The 27910-nt window shown below is 37.9% G+C and overlaps 2 long non-coding RNA genes across 5 annotated transcripts; both read right to left on the minus strand.

The window, feature by feature from the left end:
• Nucleotides 1-12: 12 nt before the first annotated feature.
• On the minus strand, nucleotides 13-27757 carry LOC127512195 (uncharacterized). Of its 4 annotated transcripts, none has more exons than XR_007930148.1 (8): nucleotides 27727-27757; nucleotides 4999-5079; nucleotides 4680-4889; nucleotides 3996-4070; nucleotides 897-1004; nucleotides 673-816; nucleotides 506-589; nucleotides 13-244 (listed from the first exon to the last, which is right to left on the minus strand). It is a non-coding gene; the product is annotated as an uncharacterized LOC127512195 (long non-coding RNA). The 4 variants fall into 4 exon arrangements; XR_007930149.1 differs by having other exon boundaries at nucleotides 4999-5160; XR_007930146.1 differs by lacking the exon at nucleotides 27727-27757 and adding an exon at nucleotides 9193-9318.
• On the minus strand, nucleotides 15790-16599 carry LOC127512204 (uncharacterized). Its single transcript, XR_007930150.1, has 3 exons — nucleotides 16404-16599; nucleotides 16238-16321; nucleotides 15790-16057 (listed from the first exon to the last, which is right to left on the minus strand). It is a non-coding gene; the product is annotated as an uncharacterized LOC127512204 (long non-coding RNA).
• Nucleotides 27758-27910: the final 153 nt, after the last annotated feature.

Consider the following 27910-nt stretch of genomic DNA (forward strand, 5'->3'; position numbering starts at 1 on the left):
GAAACAAGAAGCCACTATGCACTTTGTTATATTTGATAGACATATCAACATTAATATTCACCTTTCATAACAAAATGTGATTTTTTCCCCCCCTGAAGACAAATGCAAAAGATAAATGCAAAAGCAATACTAAAACAAAAAGAAATTGCACACATTTATAAAAAGATCACTGATTATTTTAAGAGGGGTCCGGGATGCTTTTCAAGAATTGGTAGACTTTCAGGGAAACAACCAAGGCAACAATCTGGAAAACAGGGTTGAAGTTGAATATAAATATTATTTATCATCAAGAACTAATTGCTGTTTTAGTACAATGCTCTCATCCCTGCTGATATAGACTACTAAAATATGAAATTAAAAACCCATTGCAGAAAACAAACTAAAAGACATGATTTCAATCTTTAAATCAAATCAGTTATAAACTAATACAAAAATGCTGCAGTGGACCATTTCCCACTTTCTAATTGTTCAAAGTTTAGGTAGGTCAAGGGTCGCATATTATTACCTCTAGAATGCCGATCAAAAAGTACAAAGCTCCAGAAATGGTAATGTTTTCGTTCAACAGCAGACGAATGCAGCCCCTTACTTTCTATAGCAGGAATGAAAGAGTTTCATAAAAATACTATATATTCATAATCTTTTTGCTGTATTTTGGTCATGATGAGGCAGTACCTTATTCTCAGCTTGTTCTTTACTACATGTTGAATGTGTTTTTGAAAATTGACTGCAGCATTGTTTGGGATACAAGTTCTTCTGTTCTTCTTCCCTAGGGGAACGTGTGAAGTCATCATAGCCTTTGTATCCACAGCAACGCAGCTTCGTTAAAATGAAAATTGTAATATTCATTAGAAGGACCACATCTGACATACATGAAGGCTTATGCATGATGGTCTTACCTTGTTCATGGTTTCATCCCATATGTCAGTGATTGAAGAGTTAACTTTATAGTTCTTCTCAAGGCTTTGTAAAAATTTTCTCTCTAATCTCCTCAAGGATTTTTCTTTCTGTTAACCATAAAAGGAAGCATTTGAATAAAGCTCAGTTCCTGTATTTAACTAGTATGGAACATCATGGGAGACAGGATGGTTGGCACAGGGTTCATTTCCGCTTCATAACTGAATTCAGTTACAAAAATGTGACATTTTGTCCTTTTTGAAACTGACTGATACAATCAAGACAAAATATCATAACTAGACAAGTGCTGCATCCCAGTTTGCACTATCCATTCTAAATACTATTTATAATTAGAATTCTGATGATAACGAGCAAAATCACTGAAGAAAAGAGAAACACAAGAACTACAAATGACTTCCAGCCTTAGATGAAATCAACTGAAAAGACATTAAATCTCTCTTATTACAAACCAGACTGACTTTATTTCTATCATTTGTCTACAGTTCTTTTTTACAATTAGCTAGGTTTAGATGTTGATATTTTACTGAAAATGTTTGGTCACCATTATGGTGATCAATGTTTCATTTAGTTGGGCAGTTTGACTCTTGACTCCTATGTTAAAGGATTAGTTCACTTTAAAATGAAAATTACCCCAAGCTTTACTTACCATCAAGCCATCCTAGGTGTATATGAGTTTCCTCTTTTTGATAAACACAATCAGTTCTATTAATAAATATCCGTATTCAACTTTGGAAGAAAGCGTAACTGATGTCGCATAGGAAGGCGTAGGACGTAGTGTAAGCATTTTGAACTGCGAGAGGCATTACACTTTCTTCGTAAGTTGAATACGGAAGGCGGTAGCTAGATATTTTACTTTATGACTTGTTAAATATGGATATTTTTCTTATACAAACACATCGCTTCGCTTCAGAAGTCCTTTATTAACCCCCGGAGCCATTTGGAGTATGTTTTGCTTTGGATGGATGCATTTTCTTGAGCCTTATACTTGTTGGTCCCGTTCACTGCCATTATAAAGCTTAGATGCATCAGGATATTTATTAATATAACTCTGATTGCGTTCATCTGAAAAAAGAAATTCATATACACCTAGGATGGCTTGAGGATGAGTAAAGCTTGGGGTAATTCTAATTTTAAAGTGATCTAATCCTTTAAGTTTGCAGCATGAAGCATGTCACCATTGATGAGAAACATATGCTGATGCTTGATGTCTGTGGGTATGTTTAATTTTTTTCCCCACAATGTGTCTAAAAGTTAAAATTCAAAATGTCTAATCTGTGGCATGAAGGTACTGCTGGTGAAAATAACTTAAACAACCACTTTCTATCAGTGATGGGACTAGACAATAAGTTTTCTTCTTGATGGTGTAAACCAGTGGTTCCCAACCTTTTTTACGCCAAGGCCCCTCCTCTCCGAATCAATACTGCAAGTATATCAATACTTAAACAAATAAGCACTAGTCAACCTGCCATACCAAACTAGACCACAGGGAGATACCAAAGGACTGAATTTAAATACTGTGCGGATCCATTCAGAATTATTAAACATATAACATCACTGATCCTCTCAAACTTCTCCAAAACACGCTTTTTCGGCGAGCATCCATTATAAAACACTTACAGTACATAAACTGAACTGTGTTCATGCAGAAATACGATGTTATAGCGATGATTGAGTTGAGAGCGCACGTGCGGTTTGTTTGCGCATAATAACGAACTCGCGCATGGCTGCATGCCTTATAGACTCCTGTATGTCACTGTAATCGTCTTTCCCTTCATTACAATCGTCATCCATCAAAACCTTTTTAGTGACACAGGTTTTCTTTTTCCAACTGAGAGAGTTTGCATTTTGAGCCACTGTTTCAGTCTATATTTCACACAGCACGATGAGAAACAGCCTGGACTGATCTGAAACAAACACAGAATACGTATGAGAGAGATGGTGCCTTGATTTAAATGTATTTTTTTATTAATTTAATTTAGCTTTTTTTTTAATGTAATGAATCAATAATTAGATTAATGAATTATATTAATATATTTAAATTAATTTTAAGTTATCTCGCGGCCCACCTGGAGGATCACTGATAACCCCTAGTGGGCCACTGGTGTAAACCATATCACCTGATTGATCTAGTTTATGGTCTCCTTTGTAACAAATTACATGTTTCTGTAAACACTGTTACAAAGACCACAAACTTAACATAAAAACCAAGAGACAAACAGGCCAACTAAAAGAAACACTGATCACCATAACGGTGACCAATATTTTCAATAACACATAGGCCTCTGTTAATTTTCAAAAAGACCTGTAGACGATCAACAGACATAAAGCCAGTCTGCTTTGTAATAAGAAAGATTTAATGTCTTTTCAGTTGATTTCATCTAAGGATGTAGCTGGAAGTCAGTTGTAGTTCTTGTTTTTCTCTTTCCTTCAGTGATTCTGCTCGTTATCATCAGGTGTCTTTAATAATCAAACAATCACCACAATTAACCACTTAAGTACCTAATTAACTCTAATACTGCTTCGATGTTACTTTTAACACCCTGCTGGTGGTTCCCATATAAACACCACACGGTGTTAATTTAACACCGGGGAATTTAAGTATAAGTATTGACGGATTGTGATGCAGCAAAGGTGTCAAAAATTTACCAAAATAACTAAAAATAATATTAGAAAGACATTTATTTAGATATTTTGAATATTTGTAGTAGACCATGCTGCTTTGCTAACATTATTTTTGTGTTAAAACCATCTAAAAAAAAGAAAACAGTTTAACTGAATTGTATATAAAAATGTAAGGAAATCATATATATTACACATAAAATTATGGTTATCAATTATCATTATTATCTTTTATGTCCCCACAACCTGTATGTGCCAACGATTCCTGTTTTGCAACATAACATGAATTAACAAAAGAAAGATTTTTGTCACATTGTGTTATTTTCGTAACTGACAATTCAAGCTTTCATTTGGTTTATCTTAATTTTGTTTCATCAGTTCATTTTGTTTCATTAAAGATTCTCCACAATTAACATTTTTGCCAGCAATTATTGAATATTGGGTCTCATATTTGCTCTCACCACAGAATTGGGGACGACCATAAACACTGCCACGATGACCTGGAGGATTAAGATGATGAGCATAGCGATGAAAAACTGAAATAAAATTGAAAAAAAAAGAAAGAAAGAAATTAAAACAGGGCGGTACACTTGGCTTTGCATTGGTTCTTTTTCTTTACAAAACAAGAATGACACTCTCTACTGTTTAGAACATGTTACATTATCCATGTTTACAGTACACAATTCTTAATATGTCCCCTTTTGTACAGAGATGGTAATAAAATTGAAAGAGGAACACTTGTGTATGTGTTTGGCGACATCTAACTGTTTTGATGGTATTTCATTTTTCAGATTTAGAATATAGGCTATTTCAATATGGATATTACTATATATATATAAAAATGTGGCAAATTGCAGTCACATTCAGTTTTGTATGTTAGGTTTTGAACTTAAGTTTAACAGTTTTATAAAAGAGTCATATGTAAACGTGCAAATTAACCTGTAGGTACATCGAGTTTTGGTGGTGGTTAATGTGTCTGAATGAGAGAACAATTCATGTTATTTGACAGATGTAGTCATTGAATGTATTTTGTGCCAAAGCAATAATAGACTGCTGTGGTGCTCACTGTGGGAAGAGTTGTGAAAAAGTGACCCAAGTACTGAGAAATTGGTTCTAGTGATTGTAAAAAAAAAAAACCCACTTACAACCAAGAGCATCCAGCTTTTTTTCTTCAAAGTGCCTAAACAGCCAATCACGCCCATCACAATGAGGATGCATCCCAGAGTGATCAGCATCGGGGCCCCCTGGGACAGGAGCGTTGTAAGTATTGCATCATCAACTGTTTTTAACAAGTCAGATGTCTTGCTCTTCATTTGTGACCATATACCGAATCCTACAGCTGCGCACCCACCCAACTACCGTGTATGAAAGAGAAATAAAGAAAAAAAAAAATGTTTATTTGGTGCTCATTCATCATCGGTGGGCTACTCACTCAATGAACAGATAAAAATGTCATTTACTTACAGTGAGGAAGCTGTAGAAGGTGAAACCCAGCTTTAAACATGTTGTGTCCATGTTTTTTTTTTTTTTCTTTTTTTTCCTGGTCTGTGGTGAAGAGATATGACAAACTAGGCTATGTTGTTTTCAGATTGTAAACGTCTCGGTTACGTATGTAACCCTCGTTCCCTGAAGGAGGGAACGGAGACGTACGTCAGTAGTGACCGACGAATTGGGATATCGCTAGAGAGCCCTATCAGCTTCGAGTGAACTACAACAGGCCAATGGAGTTGACGTGCGATATTTGCATAATGCGCACTGCCCCCGCCAGGTGGTATAAATAGGGGAGCAGATGCCATCGCACTCTGTTTTTCGCTGAGGAGACAATCTAGTCTGCACTACAGCGAGGGTACAGCAACTGTGGCGACGGGACGTACGTCTCCGTTCCCTCCTTCAGGGAACGAGACGTTCCCTTTCAGTCGGTCACGTTCGACGTACGTCAGTAGTGACCGACGAATTGGGATCCCAAATAAAGCGCCACAGTATGAACCCCTTCCAGTGCCCAGCGCAAGCTCTAGCCACCCGGCGCACCAGTGGGACGGGGAAGGGGGCGAGCTTACGCCGAGAGAGTCTACTGCTGTTCAGACATACCCACTAAGTAAACTAGACTACACTGGGGAAGCGAACCCGTAGGGGACGCTGCGGAGACCACTACCCACCCGTAGGGGAGGAATTTACGTGGAGAGTACACGTATGGACTGGCCGTGGGCAGTACGCATATGGAGTCCCTGGGATGGCTCCACCTGGGTAGGGGGAGACTCATCTGACAGGTGACAGCAGAGCTGGCTCTGCTAGGGAAAGACACGGGCTCGCCGTAGGGAGTTGACCGTGGACAAATACACACATGGGACCACTCACGTGGAGAAGTCGCGACATGTGGAACCCAGCCAAACGTCAACGTCGGTGACGGAGGTTTGGCCTGGCATCAGACACTCCGCAATGTCCGAGCCGAAAGGGGAGGCGGAGGAACTCGACAGGGTTCGCCAAGCGGGGAACTCGACTGGAGTAAAAAGGATGCACGTATCCGGCCCAGGAGGCGGGAGTGGCATTGCAAGCCGACACTAGAACGGGCTCTTCGCGTCTACCGGCTGGTGGAAGTGAGTACACGGGAAGATACCGGTTCTACATGAAGGCTATAGAATCTAGCGAACGTGTTAGGTGTCGCCCAGCCTGCAGCTCTACAGATATCTGTCAGCGAGGCGCCGTGCGCCAGCGCCCAGGAAGAGGCCACTCCTCTGGTGGAGTGGGCTCTCAACCCGAGCGGGCAAGGCACGCCCTGGGATTCATACGCCAGGGCGATGGCGTCCACTATCCAGTGGGCCATCCTCTTTTTGGAGACAGACTTTCCCTTCTGCTGGCCTCCATAACAGACAAAGAGCTGATCTGAGGTCCTGAAGCTTCGCGTTCTGTCCACGTACAGGCGCAGAGCGCGGACGGGACAGAGCAAAGCTAGGGCTGGGTCCCTCCTCCGAAGGCAGCGCTTGCAGGTTCACTACCTGATCTCGAAAGGGAGTGGTAGGAACCTTGGGCACAAATCCAGGCCGGGGTCTCAGGATAATGTGAGAGTCACCGGGCCCGAATTCCAGGCACGATTCGTCAACCGAAAATGCGTGCAGGTCCCCTACCCTCTTGAGCGAGGCCAATGCATCCAGGAGGACGGTCTTTAGGGACAGTACTTTTAACTCGACTGATTGCAAAGGCTTGAAGGGACGACCCCGGAGAGATGTAAGAACCAGGGTCAGATCCCAAGAGGGTACAGAGGGGGGCCGGGGAGGATTCAGTCTCCTCGCCCCCCTCAAGAACCTGACGATCAGATCATGCTTCCCTAGCGATTTACCATCAACTGCATAGTGATGTGCGGCGATAGCGGCAACATACACCTTGAGGGTGGAGGGAGACAGCCTTCGCTCCAGGCCCTCTTGCAGAAAGGAAAGCATGGTTCTGACCGAACATGATCGGGGGTCCTCTCGCTCTGGTTGAGAGGAACACCATTCGACAAACAGGTTCCACTTCAGCGCATAGAGGTTCCTCGTAGAAGGAGCTCTAGCGGAAGTGATAGTGTTTGTGACCGCTTGCGGGAGATCACTCAGAACCTCCGTGTCCCATCCAGGGACCACACATGGAGTTTCCACAGGTCGGAATGCGGGTGCCAGAGGGTGTCCCGTCTCTGAGTCAGGAGGTCCTTCCTCAGAGGAATGGGCCAGGGAGGTGCTGTCGAGAGGAGCGTGAGGTCCAAGAACCAGGTCCGAGTGGGCCAGTATGGAGCCACTAACAAGACCTGCTCCTCGTCCTCCCTGACTTTGCACAGGAGCTGTGCGAGAAGGCTCACTGGGGGAAACGCATATTTGCATAGGCCCCGGGGCCAGCTGATTGCCAGGGCATCCTGCTGATTGTGCCGCCGGTCAGGGAATAGAACAACTGGCAGTGGGCAGTCTCCGGGGAGGCAAACAGATCTATCTGTGCCTCGCCGAAGCGCTGCCAGATCAGCTGGACCACCTGGGGATGGAGTCTCCATTCGCCCGGAAGCGGAGGCTGCCGTGAGAGCTCGTCGGCTGCACGGTTGAGCACGCCTGGGACGTGAATGGCACGAAGCGACCTCAGATGCTTCTGACTCCATAGCAAGAGATGGCGGGCGAGTTGCGACATACGGCGGGAGCGTAGACCACCCTGATGGTTGATGTACGCAACGGCCGCAGTGCTGTCCGAGCGGACCAGTACGTGCTTGTCTGTCAACAGCTCCTGGAAGCGGCCCAGTGCAAGATGTACTGCTAGCAACTCGAGGCAATTGATATGCCAATGCAGCTGGGGCCCCGTCCACAGACCCAATGCTGCATGCCCGTTGTACGTGGCTCCCCACCCCGTGGAGGAGGCATCTGTGTGGACCACAGCATGCCTGGACACTTGTTCGAGGGGAACTCCTGCCCGCAGGAACGAAGGGTCTGACCACTTGGTGAGGGTGCGACGGCAGTTCGGTGTCACGGGGACACGGAACGTACCGTGCTGCCACGCCCATCTCGGGACCCGGCCGCGGAGCCAGTGTTGAAGCGGCCTCATATGAAGCAATCTGAGCGGCGTGACTGCGGCTGCGGATGCCATATGCCCCAGGAGCCTCTGAAAGAGTTTCAGTGGGGCCGCTGTCCTGCGCTTGAGCGTACTTCATTTCTATGCTGTAAAAACAGCAGTTGAGAGCTTAAGCTCAGGCTCCTCGGGAAGCTCGCGACCTCGCTGAAGTGCCGTCACACCAACACAAGAAGTAATTTTCCTTAGCTTGAAGAATTCACTCAGAAGTATGAAAGCTGGAACACAACTAGATGGCTCCGAAGCGAAAGACAGAGTGCGATGGCATCTGCTCCCCTATTTATACCACCTGGCGGGGGCGGTGTGCATTATGCAAATATCGCATGCCAACTCCATTGGCCTGTTGTAGTTCACTCAAAGCTGATAGGGCTCTCTAGCGATATCCCAATTCGTCGGTCACTACTGACGTACGTCGAACGTGACCGACTGAAAGGGAACTAGAGTTATCAGTCTGTGATTATGCTTTACCAGAGTACTTCCTCCTCTTCGGCTCCTTCGGCCACTCTTTTCAGGTTTGATAGTATAATGAAAAATCTCTTTTACTTCACTACATCTGTTCTCAAGTCAACAACTCAGTGTTTCAAATACTTTTACTGGAGTAATATTTTATTTGGGTGTCTGTAGTTTTATTCAAGTACATGATTTGTGTAGTTAGTCCACCACTGCAGTATGTTTGTTTAGTTCAATATATTAAATTTGTTCATTTTTTTTTGCCCAAAAATTTGCCATATTAAATTCAGCTCTGCTTTGCTCAAATCAGAACTTTCTCTCACATGTAAAGACAGATTGCAAGGTATTTCCCTAATGTTGTTTGTATTGTCTTAAAGGTGGATTTCCTACCATCATTATGGTAATTGACATGAGAAGAAACATGAAATATATATACACATTATATAAACATATATTTCAAGTTGATGTTGAAAAACAAGTCTTTCAGATGTAGAATGCCTCTTAGGGTCTAGTATTTTTAAGTCTTTATTCTAGAATTTACTCATTAACCCATGCCTAAAATAATATTCACACATATGTCAAATCTATTCATAGAAATTCCTGTTGTGTCAAGTGAAACAATATCATACTCACATCAGGGGAATACAGCTTGACAGATCTGCAGCAGTATCGAACAGTTCCTGATGATACTAACATAGATGTCTTTGATCTACTGGCTCTTAAGCATTCTCACCACATCCACCCTTATTTATACTCATGCTTTCACTTCCCACCAACAGAAGATTCTTCTAAAAGTGTTAAGTGCTCACACCCAATGTTCCCTCTAACGCCCAGCGCGTGAGAATAACTACATCGTCACTGCAGCTGTAGAGACGAGCGAGTATTCCAGGGTTTCTGCAGGTTTCATCAAATATAATTTAATGCTTTTTAATGCCAATTTTTTAATTTTTAATGCCATATATACATATGACATCTATCAACTTTTAACTAATATATATATTATTCGTTAAAAGTCAATAGATGACGTCATATGGCAATTATAATATTCATTATGTCATTAAGTTGCATTCGCATTCTGCCAAGTGTCAGCCCTTTAGATTTGTTTGCTTCTCTGCTGCTACTCTTTGTGCTCACATAATGTATTTTAATGCAGCCAAAATCCCAATAAAACTATTTAATCTATTTATTTTTCTTTTTTTTGTCAGACAATGTGAAATAGTGACTGAAACGTGGCCCATTAAGACTATGCAGGGCTTGTCATGTGCTTGTCCTACGGAGAAGTAAATCGGAAAAAATGGGATTTTTGTGTGGTGTAAATATAAATTTATTCTGAAGCAATATTCTTTCATTCAGAATATTCTTTCAGAGTATTGCTGCTTTGACATATATGATTTTACCTTTATAAATTTGATCAATTAATTTAATCAGAATAACAATAGTAACACTATAGCGCTGTTACCAATCAAATTAAATAATTTACAATAATAATAAAAATACAACTGCATTAAATAATGCTATGAGATTGTTTTAAATATTTTTTCGAAAATACAAGAAATGTTGGGGTGAAAATGATAGTAAACCGCCAGTAGGTGGCCGCAAGTGACCGTCTTAATAAGTGAGTCATTCATTCAAATGATTCGTTCAAACGGCTGATTCATTCAAGAATGAGGCAGCTGTTTATGAATGGGTCACTGAATCATTGACTCAACCGATTCGTTCAAAACGCTGAATCACTCAAAAACACGGTAAAGAAACCAAGGTTGAGTGTTGCTGCAAAATGCGCTATGGTTCTGCTGTGATGCTTATTTGGAACTATTTTCGCTGCTGAAACAGAACAAAAACAGTCAATGTTCCTTCTAAAATGTAAGTGACTTAATATTAACTACTTGTTTATTAACTGTTGTATGAAATCAGTGACACGTTTACAATCGTAATGGTATTCAGGAAGACAGCATTCTTGGTCGTGTGATGTTGCTTAACTGTATCATGTGTTATAAATATAAAAACTCCACATTTTCCGCAGTATTTAACCGAGTTTCTTGTGTGTGCTGCGCTTTTTTGTTTCTGTTTCTCCTGTTACCGTCAGTACATTATACATTATATAACCTATTATTATCCACTATCGATCGCCACTTGCACTAAATATAATAAATGAACAGAGCAGACGCAGATAGAGATGCGTCTGCTCTGGAAAAGCAGTCAGTACATTATACATTATATAATAATCTGCCGCGCATCTCTATCTGCGTCTGCTCTGTTCATTTATTATATTTAGTGCAAGTGGCGATCGATAGTGGATAATAATAGGTTATATAATGTATAATGTACTGACGGTAACTCTGGAAAAAAAAAGGAAAGCAAGATCTCGTGCTTGTGCGGCAGTACTGGAGAGTCTACTTGGGCCGCTGTCCAAAACAGCGTTACGGCAATTTTGCACCGGCCGGAGGCAACCAAACTGGTTTCGCGTGTGTATCACACCAATGTTCATATTTTGCGACAGGCAGCAAATCAAAGTTATTAATTATGAAGGCTATATTCAAAATAAACCGGTAGTATTATTTTTCTTCGAAACTATCTAACATTTTTAATGCCTGTAGGAATCACATTTAATGACTTTTAATGCCTTTTAATGTCCCGCAGAAACCCTGTATTCACACTGGAAGCGTTTGTACAGCGTCACAGCAGCGGCTCAAAGCTACATATAAAGTGAGCATTTCTTTACAAAGACAACTATAAATTTGTTTTTATAAGTTGGACATTTATAAACTTGAGAGTCTTGAAAGTTTGTTAACATGGGGAGGTGTACAACACTCGCATATAAACGTAAATAAATAAATAAATCAAAGCTGCTGCACATAAATGAGGTAGCTTTGTGTTTTACATCATCTGCCGCGCGCACATGTTCATAAGACAGCAAACTCGGCGAAAAAAAGCCAGCAAACTCGGGTTTGATTTGGGAATGCTGCAATCTTTGTGTAATAACTAAAATAATGTTTATATATCATATTTTCTGGCTAGTTTGCTTTAGTTTTTTTAATACACCATACTTTAACCCAAACTGAATAATTAAAAACAAGTTTAAATGGGTAAATCTTCTATAAATAGTTTTGATTCTTAATTTTCTTTTCTGTCATACTCAAATTCTTGTTAAAACACATTAGACATGCTTATTCTGTGCATTTTGAACACTTTTTGTGTGAAATTATATTTATTTTGTCCACCAAAAGTGTGTTTTCACTTTAATTGAGCGTCAGCAGCGCAGCAAAAATAGACTCGGCGGCGAAACCCCCGCTTCACTGCTGCTCACGCGACGCTCCTGCTTGACGCTTACGCGCTGCTTCTGCTGCCTGTGTGAATGCATCCGTTGGTTAACATGCAAGCCGAAAAAAAATACGCGCTGCTTATGCTTGCAGCGTGAAACCGGCACTGCTCATGCCTCAGCCACACAGTAAGAATAAATGACACGCAGAGAACAGACGCAGACCTAATATTTGTAGGGAAATCCATTTGGTTCTAGTTTAAATGAGAAATAATTACAATGGTCTGCTCAACCGCTATAGAGTCAGCAAATTTCCTTTGGCATAGATGTGGCCCATATAAACAGCTGAGGTGTGGCCCAGATTAGTTTGCGTTTGCCGGCCCAGTTCTGGCCCACATCTTTTTAGCCAAAACTAAACCAAAAGAGGGCCATAACTCAACCAGTAGTGAGCCAAATAATAAAAACAGACGTGGCCCATATGTGAATCTTTATTCTTGTATGGCTGAGTTCTGCAAAGGGCTGATGGCCCTTATGTGGCCCTCATGTGGCTGAACACACCGGAAGCCATAATTTAACCACACTTACCACACCTGTTTTTTAAATTTAAAATATCCCTCAAACAGTAAATCAAACAGTCTTCAACACAAAAATTTTGTTTATTTTTTAATTTTTTATTAAATATCATCTTAAACACAAAAGGAGTGTGCTGATGTTGATAGTAATGTCTTACCAATCTTTCTCAGTCACCATCTGTAAGAAAACAGAAGATAAAAACAGAAATATCAGTATAATCAGATATTATTTAAAACAAGCACAAAGGCCTATCAAATTATTGTTAATAAACATTACAAAGATTGGCAGCACTTTAGTGTGGGGCAACTTTTACCTCAATAAACTGCTAATTCACTGCCCAAATGTTCTTGCTATCTGGGGAATGCGGTTTACAAGCACGTGTGAGCGGCAGTGAGCCATGTTTGCGGACCAAATAGATCAATACGAGAGGCAACGCAAAACACAAAGAAATGTGAAATAAAACGTCATCATGTTTTAATGAAGGGTGGCTTAACCCATGTAGAAGGCGACGTTCTCGTGACCTTGCGCAACGTTCCCTAAAAGTTCTTTAAAGGTGACGAAAAATTTTAACCTTTATACAACATTAGAGATGTTCATAAAACGTCCTCTTTTGGTAATGAAAGTACTGCAGTTTAAGGTTCCTTATGACTTTATGTAAGGTGACCATATGTCCTCTTTTTCCCGGATATGTCCTCTTTTTGGACCTAAACAAATGCGTCCGGCCGGGATTTCTAAATCGCCCAAAATGTCCGGGATTCGGCTTTTGCTTTCTACAATCGCGTCTCGCCTTGTTTGCTGTCTGACACACACACCCGAAGTGCGCGCAGCCGCCTCTCTGCAGCGCGTGATCCCTTCAGTTCTGTTTTGCGCCATATTACACGGTTAAATACACACACAGACAGTTATGTCAAAATGTCTGTCTTGACGAGTATTTATGTAAACACAGTCAGTTATATCCAGAGGTGGAAAGTCCAGGGGTCAGAAAGTAAAAGTCCTGCCATATTTTTATTCCACCCACTCAAACGGTGTTAAAGTTAATGAGATAATTAAGAGATTAACTGAGTGATGATTGACCATTTTTAAAGACACTTGATGATAACAAGCAGAATCACCAAAGGAGAAAATCACAATTTTGTAAGTCACCATCATGGAGATCAGGGTTTGCTTTAGTTGGGGTTTTGACCCTTGACTTTTTAATATTAGATTTTGTTTGGGCTGTTGTAACTGAGTTGTAGCAGCCAGATAAGCAAAGAAAAAAGATGGTCAGGTAGTGTTGGTTATGTTTTCACATAATCATTATTTGACCTGAATCACTGAACTCATTTAGAGCCCAATCTCTGAGTTAGATTTACATGATTGATTACAGCAGCACTGTGATTCTACAGCAGAAGATCAGCTTTTTCAATATAATCCAAACAATTTCTCAAAAGTTGTTCTGATCAAAAAAAAAAAAAAAAAAAAAATCTTTTAAGTATACACAGACATCAAGAATCAGCCTGTGAAAATTTCTAGCGGGGAAGTGGCGGAAATAACGGATGATGGGCACAGAAATCTAACAAAACTCTGAGACATTAACGATTACACACCCACCACAGGTGTAGCGTGCAAACTCAAAATACCTTAGTTTAAATATATTTGTATGTGTGTGCGTGTGTGTAAGATTCATCATTTCACAATATTACTCTTTTTACTCTATTTAACATCAAATATGAAAAGTGAAAAATGAACAAATAAGTTCCACTTTTGTTGACATTTCAAATCCCCAGAATTCCTAAAGAGGAGATGCATTTCCAGCTTCTGCAGGAGTTTGCCGAGAACTTGGAGGAATCCGTGACGCGGAATCACAACCTCGCCCTCTTCGACCAGCTCCTCAGCTCCGCCCCCTCTCCCACAGGCTTCATGGGTGGAGCCTTACGCCGCACCTCCGCCCAGCTGCGCCGTTTGACACACTCCATCATTCCGAACCACTCCTTCTCTGACGCAGAGGATGAGGAAGAGGAGAGCACGGGGAGGAGCGCGGGCACGGCCGGCTCCATGCCGTCTGGACTCGGGTTGGACACCACACAGAGCACCATCTGCAGCTGTGGAGGAGTCATCAGCACCTGTCCTCCGCTGTCAGATGTGGAATTCCACCAGCAAGGTGAGAGAGATGGAAGAGGTGAAGAGAAAAACGAGAAGATGGTGGAGAAAGACTCACTAGTGCCAAAAATCCCACTGCCCACAGCTCAGGCATCAGCAGGGAGGAAGAGTCCTCTTGCTCTGGGACAAGTCAAGTCTCATTTCTGTTCGTCAAACACCACCAACTGCTCTGTACCCGATTTCTACTCTTTCCAGCCTATCCATGACCCGGCAAAGGTCATGACACCAAAACCAAATCTACCCAATAGCAAAGAAGAAGCAGTGTCTTTACTGACTGTCCCATTGCCTGAAGACTCAGCGTTTCCGGAGAATTCAGAAAGAGAGCGGATGCTGGCAGATTCACAATGGCTGCCTTCAAATGGTCACAGTCAGTGTGTAAGTGTAGGGTCAGAGGTCACAGAGTCGATTAGTAAGATCATGGAGTGACCAAATAGAGCAATATCATATTTTCATATTTTCATATTGATACATGCAACTAGAAAGTTTGGATGCACTTGTCTGAATTTTGTTGCATTTTAATACTTGGCAGATTATTTTTAAACTATTTTTAGATTCTTCTGAAAGTGAATGCTATGATATTTAATCATGTGACAGAATAATGATAATCAGCGCTGAAACTGATCTAGTTTTTCTAGTTTCTTGAAAATAGAGTAAGTGTCTACATAAAAGAGCAACATGAGGTAAATAAGAAATGCAGTTTTCTCTTTTGAATATATGACAATAATGTGAAAGAATGCAGTATAACAGGCAATACTCTTATGAATATGAATAATAGTGTTCAGATTATTAGATTTGATGTTGATATGTACTGTTGAAAATAATCCTTATGTACGCTGTATTGCAGCAATGTAAGACTGGTGCTTTTATATATTAATATAAAGTGCAATGTAAAAAAACAGCAAATAAAATAAGCAGTACGCACAAACAAATGAGTTTTTATATTTACAGTATATAGTTTACTACAGAATGAAATGTTAAAGCAGCAGAAAGGTATGTTTACTACAGGAATAGAAATTTCTCTTAATAATAAAGTTAACATAATTTAATAAAATGTTTAATACAGTTTTCTATTAATTATTCCACAACAGGATTTTCTCTCAGCAATGTTTTATGCCTTTATTAATCATTGTTAAAGGAAAGTATTAAAGGTTAACAGCTGTTCTTTATAATAATAGAATCATATTGTAAGTGATTTGTCTTTACAATAAAAAAAAAAAAAAGAAACAGTAAATAAAATGAGAAGCCACTATGCACTTTGTTATATTTGATAGACATTATAAAACTGAAATCAAGTAATATTTTTAAGAAATTTTTTTTTTCACACATCATCTTTCATAATCAAAATATGATTTTTTTTTTTTACTCTGAAGGCACTGTAAATAAATGCAAAAGCAATAATAAAACACAAACAACTTTTTATAAATGTGTGCAAGTTCTTTATCACAGATTACTTTCAAAGGGGTTGGGGAGATTAGGTATGCGTCTCAAGCATCGGTAGACTTTCAGGGAAACGACCAAGGCAACAATCTGGAAAACAGGGTTGAAGTTGAATATAAATATCATTTATCATCAAGAACTGATTGCTGTTTTAGTACAATGCTCTCTTAGATTCATCCCTGCTGACATAGGCTCATTGCAGAAAACAAACTAAAAAGACATGATTTCAATCTTTGAATCAAATCAGTTTACAAAGTCGCATATTATTACCTCTAGAATCCCGATTAAAAAGGACAAAGCTCCAGAAATGGGAAAACTTTCGTTCAACAGGATATGAATGCAGCCCCTTACTTTCTATAGCAGGAATGAAAGAGTTTCATAAAAATAATGTATTCATAATCTTTTTGCTGTATTTTTGGTCATGATGAGGCAGTACCTTTGTCTCAGCTTGTTCTTTACTACATGTTGAAGTTGCTTTTGTATATTCACCGCAGCATTGTTTGGGATACGAGTTCGACTTTACCAAAGCGGAACGTGTGAAGTCATCATAGCCTTTGTATCCACAGCAATGCAGCTTCATAAAAATGAAAATAGTAATATTCACTAGAAGGACCACATCTGACATACAGTTAAATCAACTCTGCTCAGAGTACATTTGGTCCCTCTTTAAATAGTGTTAGTAACACTAGTAACACTAGAGCAGAGTTAAAGTTAATGAGATAATTAAGTAATTAATTAAGTGATGATTAAAACTGATGATGAACACCTGCTGTTAACAAGCAAAATCACTGAAGAAAAGAGTAACACAAGAACTACAGCTGACTTCAGCCACTGCCTTAGATGAAATCAACTGAAGATAAAAGACATTAACCCCTGGTTTCACAGACAAGGCTTAAGCTAGTCCTAGACTAAAATGCATGTTTGAGACATTTTAACTGAAATCTTAAATATATCTTAAAATATGTCAGTGCCATTGTTTTGTCTCAAGATGCACACCAGTAATATTTTTTTTCTAGTGAATGTTTATAAAAGCTACTTAAATGCCCTAATTAAACTAAGGTCTAATCCTAGCTTAGGCTAAGCTGTGAAACCGGGCCTAAATCTCTCAAGATCTGATTAATAGATCTGATTCACTTATTACTAACCAGACTGACTTTTTTTCTGTCACATGTCTAAAGAAATTCTTATTGAGAACAGGGTTCCCACTCTTTCATGAACACCAGATTCAAGGACTTTTTAAAGCACCATTTATTTTATATCAAGCACCTATCAAATTCACATCCCAGCATATGGAGCGTCATGAAAGACCTCTGACAGTACATAACATTTTAACCCTCCTATTGCATTTGCATCCATTTTAACCCAAAAGAGGTACAGAATCATTTGTACATTAATTTTGAAAATATATTAAAACCGCTTTCTTATTCCTAATGTTAACAATCTTTCCACACTAGTTTCATTTTTTATGAATCATTACTTGAGTAAAAACATTATAATATAGAGAGAATATTATAAAAATAAATTTTGCAATTGAGTGAAAAAAAAAAAAAAAAAGGATTATATGGATTGTAATTGTGGCTTATAAAGTCAGAATATATATATACAATATAATATAGATATAAACTTGCAATTCTGAGAAAAAAAAATCAGAATGGCAATTTATATCTCACAATTCTGACTTTATAAGACACAATTGTGGCTTTATATCACGCAATTCTGACTTTGTAACTCGCAATTGTGAATTTAGGGTAGAGTGGGGGGAAACGTCCCCTCTACTGTTTTTCCCAAAATTACCACTAAATAAAGTCAAGATATATTTTTGTTGTAACTATGGACTATGTTGACAAGAGTGATGTAGAAGTATTCACCATGAAGCTTATGGTGATGTAGCCTGTCTGAAAGAAAATGGATTTCACTGTAAATGATCTAATTTTCAGTAGTGTTTTAAGAAAAAGTGTTTTAAAGCTTGCTGTTTTGTTGAACATACAGTAATATATGATAAGAGAATAGTAAGGCCTGTAGATAGGGACTATGTCTTATTTAAGGAAAAAAAAATTATATTTTCAGAATGACAATTTTTTTTTCAAACCTAGTCTGTGGCGTAAAATGCCCCCAGCCACGTGTGGTAAAATGCCCCCAGGGGGAATGGCTTCCCTCTATCATAATTACTGTAGCTACTCTGTTCTGAGAATCAAATTCTTTGTTTTTCCATCAAATGTAATCTAACTATGTGGTTGAATAAAAATATTTGGACTTTGTTTAAAAATTACCAAAGTTAAAAGTTTACATCAGGTAGCTAGTTAGCTAGCATCAGCTAACAATATTTTTCAAATAGGATGTTATAATTTTGTTATTCATAATTGATTATATTCTTTTTAATTTTAAGCTAAAACTTCCTGTACTCTGATTTTGCTGGAAATGTGTAAAGCAAAGTGCTTTGTCTGACTAGGGGCATTTTACCTCACCTGTGCTCGCCTGAGGGTGCTATACTCCCCTTGTCAAAACGCTGCTCAGGAAAGTTCGAGATACTAAAAATATAATATAACGATGCGTTCCACTCATAGAAAAGTTATAAAGAAAACACTTAGTATGACTTAATGCATTATAGACAGTGATATTAAAAGAATAAATTTAGAATAAATTCATGAGACTAGGTTATAAAGCGCATAACGTTCAATTTGGTGAATTACGTTCATATTTTGGGCTCTTCTGATTGCCTCTACATAATATGCATAATATTCTTATTAATAAGTACGGGTGGGCGATATGGCAAAAATATCATATCACGATTCATGATTTGATCACAAATCTTTTTCATGTTGGTTTTACTATTTTGCCAGTGACTGAGCAGTAAGTCAAACTAATTCCCTATATTAAAAATGTGTTTGGTTACCCACATTCTTCAAAATATGTTCTTTTGTGTTCAGCACAAGACAAATTAAGGTTTGGAACAACTTTAGAGTTGTCATTTTTCATTTTTGGTTGAACTATAGCTACCTTTAAGGACAAGTCGCAGCATGTGTTGTCTGTCCCTTTAAGGCTTATGCATGCATCTAATATATTGACACGCATCCAATTTTCTCTAAACTGTTTACTTTCACTTTACACTTAACTAATGGTGTAAACCTTGTGTGTATTTGACAGTATTAGCAGAATAAAATGCGAATGATAACTTTGTCCAGTACATGCAGTGTTTGACAAGCTTTTAGAGAGTATGCGCTTCGGGTGTACGTTATCCGCTCAGACCAGCACACAGATAAAATGTTTAACCAGCAAGGCTTTAAAACGCATGCAAATAATAAACTTTTGTGAATGTGAATAACTGCAGTGTTCCGTAAGTACAACTCTACCGCTGTGTTAACGTGATGTGAATGTATGTCGCTTTGTACTCCACAGTATGTTGAGACGGAGGCGCAGAAAGCACGATGCAACGATATTTCTTCAAAAGCAGATCGTTGAGACCTTTTAATCGTCCACAGTCAAAATCGCATGCCCCTATAAGAATGTTCATTTCGGACACAGCAAGTGTCACAGCTGCTCAAATGTCCAAACCCCGCCTAATAACAAAGCAAGGGGAAGTACCGCAATGGAAAACACTCGGACACTGATTGTAAAATAATATTCCAAAACAAATATACTAGGACTAAGTGGGATATGTTATAATTTTCGCAAAAATTATTTAAAATTTAATTCAAGCACTTTCAAGGCCTTGAATTCATGTGTCTTAAATTCAAATACTTTCAAGGCGCGTGGGAACCCTGGAGAATTATTTAATGAGAGGTTTCTTTCTCTTTGGTTTCTTGACTGAGATTCGGCTATTATAAAATTGCAACAAAAACAGTAACGCAAAACCAAAATGTATAAATGACAAAACATATGAGCAGTTGCTTCGGATGCAATCAGGCAATCTCACAATGACTATATCATCATATACTATATCTATACTATACCTACTATAACTATATCAAGCAGTTAATATCTGCTCACTGTAAGACACTGACCTCACTGCTTTACAGCAACATATGCATTGTTGCAGAGAAAAATCTAACATAGAAAGTCACATAAAATCTAACATAGGGTCAAGAGCCCAACTTAAGCAAACGCTCATCTCCATGATGGTGGCGTCCTTTTCTTTTCTTTACCAATAAAACAACATCTACACCTCTGTTAATTCTCAATAAGTACTTCTGTAGATCTGTGAAAATAAGTCAATCTGGTTAGTAATATGTGAAGCTGTTTAATCAGATCTTCAGATATTTAACGATTTTTATCTTCAGTTGATTTCATCTAAGGCTGTAACTGAAGTCAGTTGTAGTTCTTGTTTCTCTTTCCTTCAGTGATTCTGCTTGTTAACAGTAGGTGTTCATCATTAATGTCCAATCATCACTTAATTAATTACTTAATTATCTCATTAACTTTAACTCGGCTTCAGTGTTATTTTAACACTATTTAGAGTTGATTTAACTCTGGGGATTTTGCTGTGTACATGAAGGCTTATGCATGATAGTCTTACCTTGTTCATGGTTTCATCCCACATGTCAGTGATTGAAGAGTTAACTTTATAGTTCTTCTCAATGGTTTGTAACAATTTGCTCTCTAAGCTCCTGAAGGGTTTTTCTTTCTGTTAACCATAAAAGGAAACATTTGAATAAAGCTCGATTCCTGTATTTAACTAGTATGGAACATCATGGGAACATCACAGGGTTAATTTCCGCTTCATAACTGAATTCAGTTACAAAAATGTGACATTTTGTCCTTTTTGAAACTGACTGATACGCTCAAGACAAAATATCAAAACTAGACAAGTGCTGCAACCCAGTTTGCACTATCTAAATAGTATTTAAAATTAGTGTGTCTCAAATCATAATATGTTGAAATGAGTATTCCAAAGATACATGAAAGCATGTCACCACTGATGAGAAACATATGCTGATTCTTGATGTCTGTGTGTCTGAATGTTGCACCACTATTTATTCACTTTTTGTTTTCAAATTGTATTTTCTTTTTTTTCTTTTTCTTTTAAGAAAACTCAGACATCAAGAATCAGCATAGAATCTCAATGATGGTGACATGTTTCATGCCACAATGCATGTTGGAGCCACCATAGTAAAAAAAAACTCATGACTCCCAGCATGCATTGCAGAGTGAAGCATGTCACCATTGATGAGAAACATATGCTGATTCTTGATGTCTGTGTGTTTATTTCCCCTACAATGTGTCTAAAAGTTAAAATTCAAAATGTCTGAACTGTGGTATGAAGGTACTGTTGATGAAAATAACTTAATAATGAACAACCACTTTCAGCCAGTGATGGGACTAGACAATCAGTTTTCTTCTTGATGGTATAAACCATATTACCTGTTTGTTCTAGTTTATGGTCTCCTTTCTAACAAATTACATGTTTCAGTAAACACTGTTACAAAGACCACAAACTTAAAATAAAAACCAAGAGACAAACTGCCCAACTAAAGAAAACACCATAACAGTGACCAAATATTTTCAATAACACCAACACATAAGCCTCTGTTAATTTTCAAAAAGACCTGTAGACGATCGACAGAAATAAAATCAGTCTGGTCTTTTCAGTTGATTTTATCTAAGGCTGTGGCTGGAATTCAGTTCTTGTGTTTTCTTAATATTTAATAACATTTTCTATTTAATAGCATTAAAACATACGACAATGACAATTATGACGAAGTAGTATGTCCCAAAGCTTGCCTACTATTCTGCTACACACTCAAAAGTATGTATTTTTTCTTTATAAAATAGGTCACAGTAGACGAATTGTGGTGCAGCAAAGGTTTTAAAAAAATTACCAAAATAACTAAAAATAATATTAGAACTAACCTAGAGAGACATTTGAATATAATGATTTTTAATTAATGAAGACGGAAACCAGTTATATTTAACTGAATTATATATAAAAAATTTAAGCAAATCATATATATTACAAAAAAAATGATGATTATCAAATCACAAATGTGTGAGTATTATCTTTTGTCCCCACAACCTGTGTGTGCCAACGATTCCTGTTTTGCAACATAAGTTAAACCGTGAATTAACAAAAGAAAGATTTTTGTGACATTGTGTTATTTTCGTAACCGGTAATTCAAGCTTTCGTTTGGTTTATCTTAATTTTGTTTCATCAATTAATTTTGTTTCATTATTTTGTTTGTTTCATCAAAGATTTTCCACAATGAACATTTTTTGCAAGCAATCTTTGAATATTGGGTCTCATATTTGCTCTCACCACAGAATTGGGGAGGACCATAAACACTGCCACGATGACCTGGAGGATGAAGATGATGAGCACAACGACAAAAAACTGAAATAAAATTAAAAGAAAGAAAGAAAGAAATTAAGAAATTAAAACAGGGTGGTGGCTTTACATTGGTTAATGTCAATAAATTTTAAAACATTTCTACAATATTTAACTTTTTTTATATATATATTTGATCACTGTAAGTCAGAAAAATTGCCTAATACTTTACAATTTTTTTACAATGGCTATGACACATTTCTCAATATTCACAGTTCTCTTTACCAACGTTCAGTTTAGCACAGCAGTAAATTTCACATCCAAAATGCATTAAAACGTGTCAAAACAAGTCACCTAACACCTAAAATGCACTTTGTCACTCATAAAAAAATGACAATGTTTTCTATTGTAAATTTTCTTTACAAAACAAGAATGACACTCTCTACTGTTTAGAACATGTTACATTATCCATGTATACAGTACACAATTATTCTTAAGATGTCCCCTTTTGTACAGAGATGGTACTGAAATTGAAAGACAAACACTTGTATATGTGTTTGGCGACATCTAATTGTTTTGATAGTATTTAATTTTTCAGATTTAGAATATAGGCTATTTCAATATGGATATTACTGTAAAAATGTGGCAAATTGCAGTCATATTCAGTTTTTGTATGTTAGGTTCTGAACTTAAGTTTAACAGTTTTATAAAAGAGTAGTATGTAAACGTGCAAATCAACCTGTAGGTACATCGAGTTTTGGTGGTGGTTAATGTGTCTGAGTGAGAGAACAATTCATGTTATTTGACAGATGTAGTCATTGAATGTATTTTGTGCCAAAGCAATGGAAAAGGATCCTAAGATTAGCTCACATATATAGACTGCTGTTGTGCTCACTGTGGGAAGAGTTGTGAAAAAGTGACCCAAGTATTGAGAAATTGGTTCTAGTGATTGTAAAAAAAAAACCCACTTACAACCAAGAGCATCCAGCTTTTTTTCTTCAAAGTGCCCAAACAGCCAATCACGCCCATCACAATGAGGATGCAGCCCAGAGTGATCAGCATCGGGGACCCCATGGACAGGAGCGTGGTTAATGTTGCATCATCAACTGTTTTTAACAAGTCAGATGTCTTGGGATTCAATTGTGACCATATACCATATCCTACAGTCGCGCCCCCACTCAACTATACAGTGTGTGAAAGAGAGAGAAAAAAGTTTATTTGGTGCTCATTCATCATCAATCGGTAAATCATCACTCAATAAATGTCATTTACTCACAGTGAGGAAGCTGCAGAAGGTGGAAACAAGCTTTAAACATGTTGTCATGTTTTGTTTTGTTTCGTTTTGATCTGTGGTGAAGAGATGTGACAAAACAAACTAGACTGTTGTTTTCAGATTATAAACATGATACCCTTATGAAACGGAAAATATATTTCCATATATTTATGATCAATATATTATATGGTGTAAATATACTGAAAATACATATGAAATAATATATTACAATATATTGGATAATACATAAGGAATTGCCTTTTTTCATATATTTACTAACATATCATGTATGTAACTTTATATTCATTAATATAACATACAGTATATGGAAAAATACTTAATGTATTTAGCAAAGATCACTGTGATGAAAGTGAACAGCCATTTTTTTTAAATTTATTAATTTATTATTATTTTTTTTTAATAAATATAGCAGGCCTAATTATAGGCCAGTCATCAACCTAACCACAGGCTCTACTCTTCAGCACAATGATAACTCCAAAAACTCACACATACCAGAAAACCTTTTGCTAAGATGTTAGCAAATCTGCTAACATCGTCTGCTAAGATGTAAGCCTGTTCCTGTCTAAGTTCTTGACCAACTAAATTAAGTTGCAGATAACCATTTATCGACATTTATCCGCTAATGAAACATAATTATTAGATGTTTTCGCACGATGTCTGTTCTACTAGCGGTACCTTTCTGTATCCGTGTAATAACTTTTTTGTGCCACTAGAGGACCCTCTTGTGCCATAGACAAATCAACCCAAGTGGACTGAGCAGCAGTAGTCGTCACATGCCTTTTGACTAACTATTGTCTCCCTAGTGAGTTATCAGTCAGTGATTATGCTTTACTAGAGTAGGGGAGACCGGGGGCGATTGTAACAATGTTTGGTCATTACTCAAAAAACTTTTGAAATATTTGGATACAATTTTTATGTCAGTAACTTGTATCTGTGTTCTACTTGTTAACAGTCACCAAATGTTTTTACAAACAATGTTAGAGTCACAGTATTGATTGAAACACTGGAAGGCAAATGTTGTAACAACACATGTAATACCTTCATATAAATACCAATGACCACAATAAACTCCAAAGAATATAGATATAGTTAAAACTATTCAATATCCATTACATCCATATTATCCAGAACAATTAATTAAATCCCATTGCTGTTTTCCTTGGTCTGAACCTAGTCATGCTGTGAACAGAGAGTGTACAGGGCCTACTCAGTAAAATGGATCCCCAGATCCCCAGACTTAAATTATTGGAATCTATCAATCTATTTTGATGTCCTTACCAAGCTGGACAATATTTTGATGGTGTCTGTGGCAATTGTAATGCAGTGTTACAAATGCCCCCGACTGTACCATCACGTGACAAGTTACCCTGCTAGCTAGAAACAACAAAGCTAATTGTTTGACAAAGATATAAAATATTATACAACAGAATGGTCATCAAAACAAGACAAATTTAATTTCATAGACATTAATGGTTAAGACAGTATGAGGGAAATACTGTAGATGAAAAAAAATTACTTTTATACCTCAAAAATGATTTTTTGTAGATAAACTTTAACAAGTATGATTTAGAAGCTTGTCTTTTGGCATCCAGAGAGGGATGGCACATGCACAATGAGTTTCATGGTTCTGTCTCGTTTCTGATTGGTGTAATTTGAGATGTTACAATTGCCCCCTGTTACATTTGCCCATGGTCTCCCCTACTTCCTCCTCCTTGGCTCCTTCGGCCACTCTTTTCAGGTTTGAAAGTACAAACCCGATTCCAAAAAAGTTGGGACACTGTACAAATTGTGAATAAAAAAAAGAATGCAATGATGTGGAAGTTTCAAATTTCAATATTTTATTCAGAATACAACATAGATGACATATCAAATGTTTAAACTGAGAAAATGTATCATTTTAAGGGAAAAATAAGTTGATTTTAAATTTCATGGCATCAACACATCTCAAAAAAGTTGGGACAAGGCCATGTTTACCACTGTGGGGCATCCCCTCTTCTTTTTATAACAGTCTGCAAACGTCTGGGGACTGAGGAGACAAGTTGCTCAAGTTTAGGAATAGGAATGTTGTCCCATTCTTGTCTAATACAGGCTTCTAGTTGCTCAACTGTCTTAGGTCTTCTTTGTTGCATCTTCCTCTTTATGATGCGCCAAATGTTTTCTATGGGTGAAAGATCTGGACTGCAGGCTGGCCATTTCAGTACCCGGATCCTTCTTCTATGCAGCCATGATGTTGTAATTGATGCAGTATGTGGTCTGGCATTGTCATGTTGGAAAATGCAAGGTCCTGAAAAAGACGACGTCTGGATGGGAGCATATGTTGTTCTAGAACTTGGATATACCTTTCAGCATTGATGGTGCCTTTCCAGATGTGTAAGCTGCCCATGCCACACGCACTCATGCAACCCCATACCATGAGAGATGCAGGCTTCTGAACTGAGCGCTGATAACAACTTGGGTTGTCCTTGTCCTCTTTAGTCCGGATGACATGGCGTCCCAGTTTTCCAAAAAGAACTTCAAATTTTGATTCGTCTGACCACAGAACAGTTTTCCACTTTGCCACAGTCCATTTTAAGTGAGCCTTGGCCCAGAGAAAATGTCTGCGCTTCTGGATCATATTTAGATATGGCTTCTTTTTTGACCTATAGAGTTTTAGCCAGCAATGGCGAATGGCACGGTGGATTGTGTTCACTGACAATGTTTTCTGGAAGTATTCCTGAGCCCATGTTGTGATTTCCATTACAGTAGCATTCCTGTATGTGATGCAGTGCTGTCTAAGGGCCCGAAGATCACAGGCATCCAGTATGGTTTTCCGGCCTTGACCCTTACGCACAGAGATTGTTCCAGATTCTCTGAATCTTTGGATGATATTATGCACTGTAGATGATGATAACTTCAAACTCTTTGCAGTTTTTCTCTGAGAAACTCCTTTCTGATATTGCTCCACTATTTTTCGCCGCAGCATTGGGGGAATTGGTGATCCTCTGCCCATCTTGACTTCTGAGAGACACTGCCACTCTGAGAGGCTCTTTTTATACCCAATCATGTTGCCAATTGACCTAATAAGTTGCAAATTGGTCCTCCAGCTGTTCCTTATATGTACATTTAACTTTTCCGGCCTCTTATTGCTACCTGTCCCAACTTTTTTGGAATGTGTAGCTCTCATAAAATCCAAAATGAGCCAATATTTGGCATGACATTTCAAAATGTCTCACTTTCAACATTTGATATGTTATCTATATTCTATTGTGAATAAAATATAAGTTTATAAGATTTGTAAATTATTTCATTCCTTTTTTATTCACAATTTGTACAGTGTCCCAACTTTTTTGGAATCGGGTTTGTAGAACGAAAAATCTCTTTTACTTCACTACATCTGTTCTCGAGTCAACAACTCACTTTTACTGGAGTAATATTTTCTGTACTTTTACTCAAGTACTACGTTTGTTTAGTTCAGTATATTAAATTTGTTCATTTTTATTTTTTTTGCCCAAAAATATGCCATATTAAATTCAGCTCTTCTTTACTCAAATTAGAACTTCCTCTCACATGTAAAGACAGATTTCAAGCTATTCCCCTGTTTGTATTTTCTTAAAGGTGGATTTCCTGTCATCATTATGGTAACTGACATGAGAAGTCGATCAGTTTCCTTCAGTGTGATTCTACTAATCGAAAACTAATACTAACACAATTTTATTTTATGGGCTCAACAAATTAATTGGGACTACATGGACATTTAGTGCATCTAAAAATTCAGTTGTTGCACCACAGGAACATGTAGGCGAACTGCTAAAAGGTGAGAGATGACCCAATACAATGGTTAGTAAATAAAGATTCCCTTAGATGTTAATGAAATTCATTCTTCAGATTTAGAATATAGGCTATTTCAATATGGTAGTACTGTAAAAATTGCAGTCATATTCAGTTTTGTATGTTAGGTTTTGAACTTAAGTTTAACAGAGTAGTATGTAAACGTGCAAATGAATCTGTAGGTACACAGAGTTTTGGTGGTGGTTAATGTGTCTGATTGAGAAAACAATTATTTTAAGTTGATGTTGAAAAACAAGTCTTTTAGATGTAGAATGCCTCTTAAGGTCTAGTATTTTTAAGTCTTTATCCTGGAATTTACTCATTACATTAACCCTGGCTAAAACATATTCACATTCAAAGAAATTCCTTTTCTGTCAAGTGAAACAATATCATACTCACATCAGGGGAATACAGCTTGACAGATCTGCAGTATCGAACAGTTCCTGATGATACTAACATAGATGTCTTTGACCTACTGGCTCTTAAGCATTCTCACCACATCCACCTTATTTATACTCATGTTTTGCACTTCACACCAACAGAAGATTCTTCTAAAAGTGTTAAGTGCTCACACCACCACAAA

The sequence above is a fragment of the Ctenopharyngodon idella genome, chromosome 1 (genome assembly GCF_019924925.1).
Source record: "Ctenopharyngodon idella isolate HZGC_01 chromosome 1, HZGC01, whole genome shotgun sequence".
NCBI classification, from domain to species: Eukaryota; Metazoa; Chordata; class Actinopteri; order Cypriniformes; family Xenocyprididae; genus Ctenopharyngodon; species Ctenopharyngodon idella.